Source organism: Mauremys mutica, chromosome 12 (genome assembly GCF_020497125.1).
Source record: "Mauremys mutica isolate MM-2020 ecotype Southern chromosome 12, ASM2049712v1, whole genome shotgun sequence".
NCBI classification, from domain to species: domain Eukaryota; kingdom Metazoa; phylum Chordata; order Testudines; family Geoemydidae; genus Mauremys; species Mauremys mutica.
In genome coordinates this window covers 66074869-66089771 of record NC_059083.1, presented here as the reverse complement: position 1 = coordinate 66089771, position 14903 = coordinate 66074869, and the positions used below count along the sequence as shown (strand labels likewise).

The window sequence follows — 14903 nt, the reverse complement described above, 5'->3', positions numbered from 1 at the left end:
ACATTATTGCCAAGGTATGTGAATTGACTCACTTCTTCTATTCCTTTGCCTTCTAACATAATGCTTGAGTTGGGAGTTGAATTGTGATGACTGCTTAGAAATATGAAACTGCCTATCCTGCACTTTAACATCAGCATTCTCAATCAGAGGGCCTAATTAGAGGGCTGAATTTTCAGAAGTGCTGAGCATAAACAAATCCTATTGACTTTAACTGGAGTTATGGGTATTCAGTACCTCCAAAAATCAGAAGAGTGGTTGGGGGAGTTAATTTGATGATAGTGCTATCGGTGTGTATATTCAAAGCACAGCATGGGTTTTAAGCCACTGACTTATTAATTGATGGGTACTGCACGGCTAAAGCACAATATAACTCTCATAAAATTTAGGGGATAATTTCTGGTTTTAATCAGACTATTTCTTGGCAAAGTTACAACATAATTAGGAAGTGTTCATTCATAATAAAGAACCTTATGAATGGATCTTAGGTAGATCCATCACTTAGTCTCAATTATAAATCAGAATAAACACAGAACTTCACTGCAGGTGTCGTCTGCTCAAAACAGCATGGCAGGATTTGCTGTATATAACTGTGGGTATCTGGAATTCCTGGATTATTTTTGTAATTCCTACACTACAAGGGATGTATCTTTTACCGCCTCCCTCCAATAGAATTATGCACTGTGGACCAGAGAGATCATAGACAGCATGTCAGTAACAACTCTATTGTTATGAGGAGGGATTCCTCCCACCCCCCACCGCAATCCCAAATACAAATACAGAAGCATATGGGGCCATTAACAGCCTGCAGGGTCCCAGGGAGATTTACTCATAGATTCATGGATTCCAAGGCCAGAAGGGACAACTGTGATCACGGCCGTCCTTACCCATATGCAAAGTATGCAGCTGCGTAGGGCACCAGGGAATTTGGAGCACCACATTTCCTGGTGCCCTACACAGCTGTGTACTGCTCCAGCCCCTGCCCTGCCTCTTCCCCATGGCCCCCACCCCTGCTCCGCCCCAGCTCTGCCCCCTCTTCCCTGACGACTGCTGCAGGGGATGGGCCTGCACTCACCACATGGTAAGTGAAGCGACCCGGTCCCAACCTGCTTCGCTCCCCTGGCTCCCAGTCGCGCTACTGGTGAGTGCTGCGGAGCAGTTCCCCCTACTCCCCAAGGCTCGGAGCCAGGAGAGCACAGCGGAGTAGGCTGGGGCCAGTTTCCCCTCTTCCTCCTAGCCCTCTCCCCATGGAGGCATGGGGCCCGCCCCCCCTCCCAGAGGCCCCATGGGGGGGCTGCGTAGGACACCAAAATGGCTAGGGATGGCCCTGATTGTGATCACCTAGTCTGACCTCCTGTGTAACACAGACCATCGAACTTCCCCAAAGTAATTTCTGCATCATACCTTTTAGAAAAACATCCCGTCTTGATTTATAAATTGATAAGTGATGGAGAATCCACCCTCACCATTGATAAATTGCTCAGAGTGTTAATGACTCTTACTGTAAAAAAAATTTACACTTTATTTCTAGTCTGAATTTATCTAACTTCAACTTCCAGCTATTGCATTGTTATACATTTCTCTGCTGTATTGAAGAGTGTATTACCACTATTTGTTTCCCATGTAGGTACTTACAGACTCTTATTGAGTCACCCCTTGGCCTTCTCTTTGTTAAACTAAATAGATTAAGCTCCTGGAGTCTATCACTATAAGGCACACTTTCCAATCCTTTAGCAGTTCTCATGGCTCTTCTCTGAACCCTCTGCACTTTATCAACATCCTTCTTGAATTGTTGACACCAGAAGTGGACACACTATTCCAGCAGCAGTCACACCAATGCCAAATACAGAGGTAAAATAACCAATCTGTTCCTATTCAAGATTCCCATATGTGCATCCCAGAATCTCATTAGCCCTTTCGGCCACAGCAGCCCACTATGCCCCCAAACCTTTTGCAGAGTCCCCCACGATGTAAGTATGGCCCAATTCTATGTTCCTAGACGTATACATTTACATTTAATTATATTGAAATGCATATTGTTTACTTGTGCCCAACTTACCAAGTGATTCAGATCGCTTTGTATCAGTGACCCGTCCTCTTCCTTATTTAGCACTCCCCCAATTTTTGTGTCATCTGTAAACTTTATCAGTCATGATTTTGTTTTCTGCCAGGTCACTGATAAAAATGTTAAATAGCATAGGACTAAGAGCTGATCCTGGTGGGACCCCACTAGAAACACACTAGCTTGATGATGATTCCCTATTCACACTTACATTTTGAGATCTATCAGTTAGCCAGCTTTTACTCAATTTAATGTGTGCCATGATGCTGGAATGGGATGACAGGGAATGGATCACCGGATAATTGCCCTGTTCTGTTCATTCCCTTTGAATCATGTGGCATTGGCCACTGTTAGAAGACAGGATACTGGGCTAGATGGACTATTGGTCTGACCCAGTATGGCCATTCTTATGTTCTTATGTTAATTTAATATTCTACTTTTTTAATCAGAAAGTCATGTGGTACCCAGTCAAATGCCTTAAAGAGGTCTAAGTATATTACAGCAACACCATTACCTTTGTCAACCAAATATGTAATTTCACCCAAAAAAAATCAAGTTAATTTGACAGGATCTAGTTTCCATAAACCCATGTGGATTGGCATGTATACTTGTTCATAAGCCGAATTTTTTTTAGTAAAAAAGGGAAGCATCAGAGAAGGGGGTCAGCTTATGAACGGGTATAGAGAGGGAGAGGTGGGCAAGGAGAGGCAACACAGCCAGCAGAGCCAGAAGGGAAGAAGCGGGGCCAGAGTCTCTCTGCTTCTGCCCAGGCTGCTGTCCCCCCAGCCTCCAAAGCAGCTGCAGCTGGGGCTGGTAGGCTGCGGCCGTGCCACCCAGCCTGGCCTGCCGGAGCAGGCTGCAGCCGCGCTGCCCACCCCTCCCGCCGGGGCCATCCCCACCAGAGCAGGCAGTGGCTGCGCCGCCCAGCCTGCCGGAGCAGCTCTGGCCAGGCCAGAGACATCCTCCCCTGGCCTGCCCTAGCTAAGGTAGGAAGGGATGGGATGGGGAGAGTCTGGGGGTCCCAGGCTAGGGCTGGGGTCATGTGGGGAGTGGTCACAGGGGTTACTACCCTGACCCCCAGCTTCTTCCTTCCACCCCAAATTTCCCTACCGGTTGCTGTCCCGGCCCGTCAGGGTAAGCCGCTGGCAGGCCGGGACGCTTTCTTTACTTAGGTTTACCTCTGTGCCTGCGGACACTCGAGATAAACAAACTGTCTTAGCCCACCAGTGGCTTATCCTGATGGCCCGGGAGCCAAAGTTTGCCTGAATTATAGGGTTGGCTTATGAATGGGTCATAAAAAAATTTCCATTTTTACTTATCCATCTTGGGTGGGGAGGGGTCGGCTTATAAACGAACCAGCTTATGAGTGAGTATATACGGTATATTACCCTCCTTTAATTCTTTATTGAGTCTCATATTAACCACTCCATTATCTTGCCCAGGATTGATGTCAGACTGACAGACCTATAATTACCTGGATCATCCTAGGCACCATGTAGGACCACAATATGGGCTTCCCACAAACCCCAGCATCAGAGAGGTTCCTGGGGCAGTGCTGTAGTACATGCTTCTGTGGTCATTCTGGCTTGCACTGCAAGCCACAGGCAACCTCCAGGGTTGATCTAAGTTACACTGGGGGCCCTTTTGGCCCCCATAGGAGCCAGAATTGAGAGTTTGCCAAGTTAACTTAAAGCCACCTTTGTCCCCCGTATCCTTGTGCTACACCTCTAGGAAGCACAGCACAGAATTTCAGCTATATAGTTAATGCTGAGCTAGAATGGCCAGTTTAAGGGCCTTCTCCTACTCCCACTGAAGTCAATGACATAAATCTCTGAGGTCTATAGGTAGGTTACTGCAGCAGAAATGTACCTTTGGGGCTAAAGCTTCTTGTGTTTGACCTCAGGTTATAAATTAATTTTTAGGGAAAAGTCTAAAAATGCGTTCAGCATTAATACTTTGAAGTCAGAGGAAGCGTCAATTCAGCTTAGAAACTGTTCTGCCACTGTGAGGCATGGTGTCCCTGGCCAAATTTCAGTTCCCTCTTTTATGCGCCCTGCTGTATGCTTTTCTAGCCGGCTACCAGCCTCTATTCTAGCCATAGCTGCATAAATACAGGGGTCGATCCTGCAAAACGTAGTATCCATAGTGAAAATGAGATATCCCGCTGACGTCTATAGCAGTGATCTCCAAAATGGCGTGCGCAAGATGATCCATTGCAGGGCACGGTGGGAGGAGCGCTGTCAGAGGAAAATGGCGGTGCGGCAGGAGTGCTGCCCCGGGGGGGGGGGGGGGGGAAGGTGGCTGGAGGAGGGAGGGAATGAGCGAATGGGGAAGCTGCCCCCCCGTCCAGGCAGGGCCACCTGGAACACAGGGGCTTTAGGGGTTGCAGGGCCTGGGCTAAGGGGGCCCCAGGGCCCTGGCCTGCAGCTCTAAAGCCCCTTTCAGAATGTGGCCCTGAGTTCTCCGTCCCGTGGAGGAGCAAGGGCAACCACAGGCCAGAAAGAAGCAGCGCTTTCCCCTTCAAAGCCAGCCGGAGAGAAGCGGCACTTTTAAGGGGAAAGCGCCACTTCTCTCCGGCCGCTGGCTGCGCGGCTGCTCATGCTCCTCCTGAGTCCTCCAGCCTGTGCTCACAAGGCCACATTTCTGAAAGGGGCTTTAGAGCTGCAGGCCAGAGCCCCGGGGCCCTGCAGCCCCTAAAGCCCCTGCATTCCGGGTGGCCCTGCCTGGGGCGGGGTGGGGGAGCTCCCAGAATCGTGGCCATGGGAGCGATGCTATGCTGTGCAGAGCCACCTGCACACCCCCGGCACCAAACAGGAGCTACCCCAGGTAAGCGCTCTGCACCTCCTGCCTGCCCCAGCCCTGAGCCTCCTCCCGCACCCTCACCGAGTGCCCTCCCGCACCCTAGCTCCCTCCCAGACCCCGCACCCCACCCTGAGCACCCTCCCACACTCTAACCCTAATCCAGACCTTTGAATCGCTGTATCACAAAGTGTTAAACCAGGATTTTCAGAAATAATGACGCATATTCAATCACATTGCTCTCACTAAAAAAATTACTATTCACATTTTTTGTGAGAGCAAAAAGGTTTTTTGTACTGCTAATTTTTTATTTTATTTTATTTTAAAAAATATTGTTTTTCATCTTTATCTCATCCTTTTTTAATTTCTATTTTTGTGTGTTTTATAATGTACATAATATATTAGTACAGTAGGCAGGAGGGTCCCACGGGCTGGAGTTTGCCCACCTCTGCCCTATGCCCTGCTCTCAGTGCTGCTCCATGCTGCCTCCCCGGGATGTTTCATGGGGGTGCAGGGTGGCCCTTACTTCACCCCGCTTCCAGCCCTTGAAATTCTGGGGTTGTCCAGGGGGCGGGGGGGTGTCTACCCCTGGGGCTGCCCCCCAGGCTCCCTCCGCCTCCCGCCAATCCCCACCGCCATCATTCTCCCGTTCTCATTGGCCGCCCCCCTCCTGAGGCTCCGCCCAGCCAGGCTCGGCCCCACGTCCAGTCCAATGAGACGCCCCCTCACCGCAGCTTCCCGCCTACGGGCTGGGCCCCGCGCCGGGGTTGGCTGTTGTCGCGGGGTCACGTGTCCTCCTGGGCCCAAGGTAACTTTGGCACCGCCCAGCAGGGGCTGGAGCTGTTGCTGGCCGTTTCAGGCGGCTGGGAGGACCGCAACTTCCGCGGGCCGCTCTTGGTTAACGCTCTTGGACAACTTCCTCAGCAGCACCCGTCTAGCCGCTGGCTCCGCCTTCTCTATGGGGCTTTCGCGCCTGGGCCTTTCGTTTGCGGCCGCGCGAGCCCAAGGCGCGGACGGGTCCGGATCTTGCTTCGCCTCGCTGGCAGTGGGGCCTGGCGCCCCCGGCCTCCTTCTCCTCGGAGCCGCCAGGAGTGCGGGCGGGGCTGGGTGTATGTGCGGAGGGTGAATAGTGGGGGCCAGCAAGGGGCATGGGGTGTATGTGAGGAAGGTGAATAATGGGGGCCAGCGAGCGAGGTTGGGGGTGTATGTGGGCAGGGTAAATAATGGGGGCCAGAAAGGGAGGTTGGGGGGGTGTAGTGTGGGCAGAGGGGGATTGGAGTGTAATGTAGGGAGGGTGAATAGTGGGACTAGTGAGGGGGTTTGGGTGTAGTGGGGGAAGCAAGGGGGATGGGGTGAATGTATGTGGGGAGGGTTAACAATGGACGCCAGCCAAGGGGTGGGGTGTATGTCGGGAGGGTGAATTGTGGAGAAGGGGGTTGGGGGGTGTAGTGGAGGCAGAGAGGGGGGAATTGGAGGAAATGCACATGGGGAGGGATAGCTCAGAGGTTTGAGTAAATTGGCCTGCTAAACCCAGGGTTGTGAGCTCAGCCCTTGAGGGGGCCAGTTAGGGTTTTGGGGCAAAAATCAGTACTTGGTCCTGCCAGTGAAGGCAGGGGGCTGGACTTGATGACCTTTTGGGGTTCCTTCCAGTTCTATGAGATAGGTATATCTCCATATATTTATGTGATATGAGGGTCACCAAGAGGAATGGGAGTAGGAAGCAGGGACACTTTATTCTAAGTCTAGGCTCCGGATCCCGTGTATAACACAGTTCCTGTTGATAGTGTATGTTGGCCCTTAGCTCTCTTTCAGGGGTTTAGGTGGTGTATAGCATCAGTGGATGCCCTAGTGCCCGCAGCACAGATGGAATGAGGCATTTTGGTAAGTGGAGTGGAGACAAAGGCTGACTTGCCCTCACAGGCAATGAGAGAGGTTTATTGTCTACTTACTGTGACTGACTCTTTCTCTCTGCTGTTCTGGTTTTGCTCTCTGATCATGTGTCCGAATTTCTTGCCAGGGTTTACCTCTCCATTGCCTAAATGAAGGAACAATTTCCATCTCCATCTTGAATTGTACTGGGGCTAAGGTGCATCAAATCCATTTCTGGCAGCACAACTTATATGAGGTAACTTTTTAACCATTTAATTAAAGTTTGACTTAGGATTGGCTGTTCCTTCCTTGGCAAGAGGCAATTGTACAGAAGCACAGGAGTTTGGCAGGCTTTGTAGAAAGCACAGGGTCTGGGAAAAGGCTGCTGTGTGGCTGGGCCTTTGGTGACACAGCCTTGTACCAGCCAGCCTGATCTCTTGCCCTAGAATAATCCTACGCAGACACCTTTCTGGAGTTTGCTCTGTGCAGTAGCAGGTGTGAACATTCTTGCAGCATTTTGATGGTCATGTATGATACTGCATACAAAATCTTTCCAGTTTAAGTCAAGGAAAAATGTGTGATTTACATCAGGGGTGGGCAGACTACGGCCAGGGGGCCACATCCAGCCCTTCAGATGTTTTAATCCAGCCCTGAAGCTCCAGCCAGGGAGCAGGGTCTGGAGCTTGCCCCATTCCAGCCGGGGAGCGGGGTCAGGGGCTTGCCCCATTCCATGTGTGCCGTGGCTCTGCATGGCTCCCGGAAGCAGCGGCATGTCCACCCTCAGGCTCCTACACATAGGGACAGCCGGGGGTTTCTGTATGCTCCCCTTGCCCCAAGTGCCACCCTCGCAGCTCCCATTGGCTAGGAACTGCGGCCAACGGGAGCTGCAGGGGTGGCACCTGCGGACCAGGCAGCATGCAGAGGCACCTGGCTGTGCCACCACATAGGAGCTGGAGCTGGGACATGCCGCTGCTTCCGGGAGCTGCTTGAGGTAAGCGCCACCCGGAATCTGCAGCCCTGACCCCCCTCTCATGCCCCAACCCTGATCCCTCTCCTGCCCTCTGAACCCCTTGGTTCCAGCCTGGAGCCCCCTCCCACACCCTGAACTCCCCATTTCTGGCTCTACCCCAACCCCCAATTTCGTGAACATTAATGTCCTGCTATACAATTTCCATACCCAGATGTGGTCCTTGGGCCAAAAAGTTTTCCCATCTCTGGTTTACATAGTTACAGTTCTTCTTTATTCAGTATTAATCTCTGTTCTGAATTTTAAAACTCTCAGAGCTGAAAGAGCCATTGCCTGACAAACAAGCTCTATAGGTTTAATAATCAAACTTAATTTTTATAGATCACATTTTTCGTTTTCTTTAAAGCTGCTGATTTCCAGTACCAGTAGAAATCTGTGGATTTAGATTCTCCCACATAGAATTCAATCCCTGGCTATCTTAAATTTAAGATTTAATTTAAAAAAATAAGTGTTTTGCCTTCTGATTATATCCCTGTGTGGTGCCATCTTAACTGGATCTGCAGACAATAAACACGGGTGCTGTGAACTGGCCCCATATGTCTCAATAATAATGCAGGAGCCTGATGATTACCATGGTTTGTGTGGAAGTTCATACTTTCTCCTGTTAGTCATTCAGTTAGTGCAGTGTTTCCAGAATACTTCCAGTCTGACTTATGCTGACTCTGTAACAGTGTTAGTATGAACCATATTTTAAAAGTGCAGCTTGCATTGTGCCTTTGCCAGTATAAATAGAACCTAACTCCCTTTCCTTCTACTCCATTATAGCCAGCATAATAAGCAGAACAATGCCTTTTTGAAAGTCAATAATATGTTTAACCCTATACAGTACCTAGACAAAAACATGGTCCCTGCTTCAACAGGTGGGAGGGGGGGTGCTTATAAGCAGACAGACAACATCCCAATTTACTGAATGAAGGCCTGAATTCAAATATTAAAAAAACAAACAAAAAAAACCACCTCAATTAGTAGCTCTATTGGGTCATCACTGAAGGTTTCATGAAGGAAGTGTGCTTTAAGGAGGGATTTGAATAGTCGGAGTAGCTGTTGAGGGCCCAAGTGTGGAGGATTGTCTTTGGCATGAGAACTGCACACTTTGAAAGAGAGAGCCAGAAAAAGGGGCTAATGAGACACTGCTTCTCAGATGCTATTAGAGGACATGACCCTAGACAGTGAATGTGCCTCCTTAACACCAGAAGGCCAAATGGGAGGCCTTTGTTTTCCTGGTTTAACATCTCAAAGTTCTCCCTGAATCCTGGGTAAGGTTAATGTAAAACATCCACTATTGCAACTGGCTAGCAGAAGGAAAGCCCAGTAGAATGCTTCCTGCTTTTCTAGACCAGTTGTACTCTCATTCGTGAGAGTTAAAGTTCCAGCTAACCACCTACCCTCCCTTTAACTGACCTGCACTTGAGACTGCTCTTTAGCCACATAGTGGCACAACCAAGAAGATGGAAAGCTTGTCCACACTTGAAAGTTAATGCAGATGAAGATAGAATGTGAACCTAAAGCGCAGTCGTCATTCCTGACCAGCTGCATGTGTGAACAGTCTTATTCCAGAACAAGAGTCCCTTGCTTCTCTTTAGCTTAACCACTGTGAATTAAGCTAAACGGGAACAAGGCATTCCTGTTCCAGAATGAGTGTCCACACATGGAACTGACCAGGGATAACTCTGTGTAGATGCACCTTATAGTAAACAACACAAGTGCAGAAAACATGTAACAAATTAACAGGTGTCTGTGGATTTGGTGAACTGGGTATTAAAATCCTCTCAGAGAGGCAGAGCCCACATAGATGCCAATAGTTAGGCTTGTCAGTACTCCCCTAAAGGAAATTCCTGCTGCTTTCTCAAGGCTTAATTGCCACTAGACACTTAGTTCCCCTTGAGGGTGGTGGTAGAAACCCAGCAGAGTCTGGGTTGTGAAGCAAGATTGAGTGTTCCTTAATCATTCTAGGCTATCAGTTTGACCGTGTTGGTTAGTCGGTCGGCCGCTGGCTGACACAACCTTTGTATTTGTTGGAGCCTTGGTGGCTGAGAGGTGTCTCATTACATTGACTAAAACAGGCCTTTGGGCCCTTTTGAACAGTCAGTTGCTGCAACAACTGGCCCGTCACATGTTAATAAAATTGTAGTTCTCCCCCAATAGAAGGTGGCATTAATTAGAGGCAACCATTTTGTTGAAGTAGGAGGAGAATTGAGGACCACTAGTTTCTCCAGGTGAAGAAGTGGCAGGTGGCCGCTTGGCAGTGCTGTAACAAGGAGAATTACCTTCCCTTTCCAGGCAAAGCATTAAATTATGAATCTTTAGGAACTGGGACACCTCAAAACCAGTGTTAAGACTGAATGATTAGTGGTCTTTTTTCATCATCATGTAATATTGATAATCATAATGTAACTTATCTGGCACTTGGCACAAATCTAGTAATGTGTACAGAGTACATCCAAAAAGGCAAGTAAATGGGTACTCTTCCAGATTGCAATAAAATAAAATTGATATACTGCAAAGTAACTGCTATCTTAAATAATGGGCACTTGTCATATTTTCCTAAAATAAATCAAGAAAGCAGCTGGCTTAATCTATCCACTTTTTCACTGAGATTCATAGCAAAGTTTCAGCAAATACTACAGAATCTCTCTTTGGCTATCTGTCCCTCTTTTCTTTTAAATAACCTGGGGATTTGGGGAGTCTGGTATTAATGAGACAATGTACAACCAGGTATAACTTTAATGTTCTAAACAAATACTATATCTCCTGTTGTGACTATAATAGTGATGAGACCTGACACAACAGTTCAGTAGAGACCAGGAGAAAAGTGTTATCACTCAAATAACTTCTTAATCAATGTGTCACCAGGCATGTGTATTGCAGTTCTGAATAGCTGAAGCACAGTAGGATTTTCAAAAGTGCCTAAATTATCTAGGAGCACAAATCCCACCCTCATCTGCAAGTGAGGCTCTAGTGCCCTCAGCTTCATCTCTAGTAAGTCTGCAACTACGTTCTAGTTAAAACTTAAATGATACTCCTAAAATATAGAAACATCTAACTGCAAAATGTCTTTTGACTCTCTTAAATGTACTATGATTAATTTATGACACTGTCCCTGACTAACAGCTAAACTCTCTCTTGTCTAGGTGCTCCATGGTATAAAGATAAAACTCTGCTGATTAGAAACTGGATGATCATTCTACACTGCCTCCTGGGTAACTGTTTATTCAGATGTAACTAAAAGTATCTATCCAGAACTTTAGTTGCAAGCACTGGAATTAAACATGTGCATTAGGGCTAATAAAGTGAAAGATTATAGGCTTCCAGTTGACCAGGAGAGGGCAATGTAATGGAATCTCAGCAGTTAGTGAACTCTTCACTTGCCTGCTATTATATGGATTAATATGCTCTGTTCAGTTTTCTTGCTCTAAAAGGCTCTTTCCTTTGATCTGGCAAATGCTGCTCTTCCCTGGTGTACAAACCAACATGCTTCTGTTCTGTTTACTTGTACAGAAAAGCATATCTCAAGCAACCTGAGTCCTGAATAAAGCAGATCTGATTAACACTAAGAGCAATAAAAAATGCATTTACAATCAAAGATACACTTCCAACATTTGATAAGGGTATATTCAGTGCATTGCATTGTGGGAAGGTTTGGATTCTAAACTAGCGGAAGACCTCATAAGTTTGGGCATACTCTTCATTTCCAAAGTGAAGTTACAACTAGTTAAATATTTTAAAGGATACTAGGCAAGATAAAGTACTACATAAGAAACAAGTGTTAAGACATTTTTCCCTCCACCCAGCATACAGTGTAGTACAACTGCTTATAAAAGTTGTTGTTTAGTGGCTGCTGTTGAGAGGTTTGTTTTGTTGTAGCTTTTTCTTCCTTGCAAGCCAAAGTAATTAGTTAACTTGGAGACCAACATGTATAAAAATATTTAAGTCAGAAACTTTAAAATAACAAGCCTGTGAGCATACACAGCAGCAGGGTAGAAGAAGGCATTTGGTAAGGAGAGTGCTGTCACTTTTAGATTCTTAGTGTAGCTTGAAATAAAATGTCTCCATCTGTTAATGTAAAATCTCACTTGCCAGTTACTAGCATAAGAGTTTTTAACATGAATAAAATTGTTGCCTGTCCGTATGTTAGGCAGTTCAGTATATACAAGGTTAGTATTGTGTATTGTGCCTGAATAGCTCACCTGGTCAACATCCAGAAATTCTCTTCAACCAAAGTAGTGGAGGGGTGCATTTGTACCTTTGCCTTGAAATTGCCTGAGTTCAGCCATACTTTGGCACTCATCTAGGCTAGCCGTCATCTTGAGCCAGGCATTCTGTATTTGTGGCAGGTAGGCTGAGAGTTACTAGGCCACCTTTGTTTACGGAGTGGTAAACTAATGGGCCGTTTTGGTGCGGGAAGTACTTGCTTGCAGTCTTGGAGCTCTTTTGTAAATGCAGTCAACTGCTCATGAGACCTTTATCTCCTGTGAAACGCGCTCCATTTGCACTTGTCCAAAGAGCAGGCCCCCCCTCTTTTAAATCCTGCATCAATATTTTTCACAACGGAACTTCAGAGCATCTGCACATAAGACCTTCAGTGCATTTTGCATCCGCTTCATTAAGCAATCACAGTGACTTGAAAATGTCACCCTAAGCTGAATGTACCTTCTAAGTTTGCTTAGCTGCTCATATTGCACTCTGCACAGCTCTGACCTGTCTGTATGTGAAGCCTTTTGAACTGTGTTCTTGTGCTCATCTGTGTGTCTTGATTATTTCTTTCCAGAGGATTTGACTGGAAGATTTCACCATAATAAAGGAGCAGGATGCCATCACTTCAGCATGACTATTCCTGTATGTAGTCTTCTAACTTGTAGAATGTGGCTTTGCCTAAACACATGAATAAAATCTAACTTTCAAAAAAGATTACTGTAACTCTTGTTAAATTCCTGCCATACAATATACACAAGCTAAAAGAGGTCTTCAGCTCTGCAAGTTTCTTCTGCACTTTTGGCAATGCTTACTTTTGGGAAGTGGTGTACTCGTGGCAAATGGGACACTTCCTAGCTCTGATGTGGTGCTTTGAGGATTTGTAAAAGTAATTCAAACCTTGCTGTCCTTGAAGAATACTTCAAGAATTTGAGAATATATTCTTGATGTGGCACTTCTCATTTTCTCCACTAGAGTGTGCAACGGTATGTTAAATGGCTGAATTACAATTGAACAGAGCAGATCCAGAGACTTTTAATGAGAAAAGCATGCAATGGGGCGAGAGCTGGTTGGGAGTACTTTCCGGTTTAGGAATTCTCTATTATCTCAATTGGCTGTTGTCCAGGATGGATGTAGATTATGTAAGGAGCCAGCTGTACTGAAAATGAAATCCACATGACAATACAGTACTGCATGTTGTGCATTTACAAGTTAGTATTAAGCAAACAGTGTAGGAAGAGGGTCTGTTTTACACATTTATTGAGGGAGAAACACCCAATAGTGCCTTCGGAATGTACTAATTTTAATTTACACTGCTGTGTAAAATGTGTGGCAACAAGGAGACTTACCTTATAGTGAGGGAAATAGTACTAGCTACATGCTGCAGATTTAGTAGGCTGTCACATTTGGTCTGGAGCGAGAGCCCATCCTTCACACTTGGCATGGTAACTCGGTCTAAGGCCTTGTCTATGCTAGAGAACTGCTGTGGTGCAAGTCTCAACAATGCAGTGACTCCACGCTAGCCAGTCTGTTCTGGGTATATTCAGTGCATTGCACTGCTGCATAGCACTCCCTGCAATTGCTGTTAATTGTTGTTCTTGGGATGGGTATCATTGGCGATCTCCTTGGAACAATTGCAGTGTGGTATACTGTATATTTGCATCTGTTCTGTGCTTCCATCTCCAACTTCAAATGGCTCTGTCCTGCTCAAGGATCTATGCACCATTCGTGAGGGGAAGGGGCTACGCCATAACACTTGCAGATGCTATAATGGAGGATCACTCAATGGACTACCCAGAGGATTAGATGGTATTACGATGAGCAACTTGAGTGTTGCAACTTGAGGGAACAAGGAGGCGGATTATTTTGAATTGATTTCTTCTCTTTGGATCATACCCTATTGTGTGTGGTTTGTTGCTGAACTAACTGTTCTCTTGTCTTCCCCTCTTGATCTACAGATGGGAGTGGTATGGGTTGGAATGAAGATGTCCTTCCAGGCCTATTGATAGTGCCCAGTCAATTCCCTCATCTAATGCAGTGGGCCCTAGGCATTATTTGGTCCTGGGTTGGGGACAACACAAATGAGTGCTGGACACTGTAGCAAGGGACACTGGGATTGCACTTGGAGAGCCAATTGCACTTGTGCAGCTGTCACACTAGCATATCCTGTCTATAGTGGCATTGTATTGGAAGTCACTGTGTCTCTGCACCACCTATTTAGCTTTGCCCATAGCAAGAGTCATGACAGTGAAGATGTGAATGTCTGCAACAATGCATATGTAGGGCTATGCCAAATAAACAGCCATGAAAAATGCATCACGGACCGTGAAATCTGGTCTTTTGCGTGTTTACCCTATACTATACAGACTTCACGGGGGAGACCAGCATTTCTCAAATTGAGGGTCCTGACCGGAGTTGCAGGGGAGTTGCAAGATTATTTTAGGGGGGGTCACAGTATTGCCATCCTTACTTTTGCACTGCCTTCAGAGCTGGGCAGCTGGCCAACAGCCGCCGCTCTCCGGCCGCCCAGCTCTGAAGGCAGCGCCTTGCCAGCAGCAGCACAGAAGTAAAAATGGCAATACCATATCATGCCACCCTTACTTCTGCACTGCTGTCTTCAGAGCTGGGCAGTAGGAGAATGGTGGCTGCTGTCTGAGGGCCCAGCTCTGCAGGCAGCAGTGCAAAAGTAAGGGTGGCAATGCCATCCTTGCTCCTGTGCTGCTGCTAGTGGCGTCTCTGCCTTCTGAGCTGGACCCCCGGCCAGCAGCCACCGCTCTCCAGCTGCCCAGCTCTAAAGGCAGAGCTGCCACCAGCAACAGCGCAGAAGTAAGGGTAGTAGTACTGCAACCCCCCTTACAAAAACCTTGAGACCAGCCCACAACTCCTTTTTGGGTCAGGATCCCTACAATCACAATACTGTGAAATTTCAGATTTAAATAGCTGAAATCATTAAATCTA

General features: G+C 47.0%; 1 long non-coding RNA gene and 1 other non-coding gene across 2 annotated transcripts; both read left to right on the top strand.

Annotated features, from left to right (window-relative positions):
- The first annotated feature begins 6319 nt into the window (after positions 1-6319).
- On the top strand, positions 6320-12675 carry LOC123345120. Its single transcript, XR_006572725.1, has 4 exons — positions 6320-6739; positions 6876-6983; positions 10886-10954; positions 12523-12675. It is a non-coding gene; the product is annotated as an uncharacterized LOC123345120 (long non-coding RNA).
- On the top strand, positions 7094-7275 carry LOC123347104. The gene has a single exon (XR_006573057.1).
- Positions 12676-14903: the final 2228 nt, after the last annotated feature.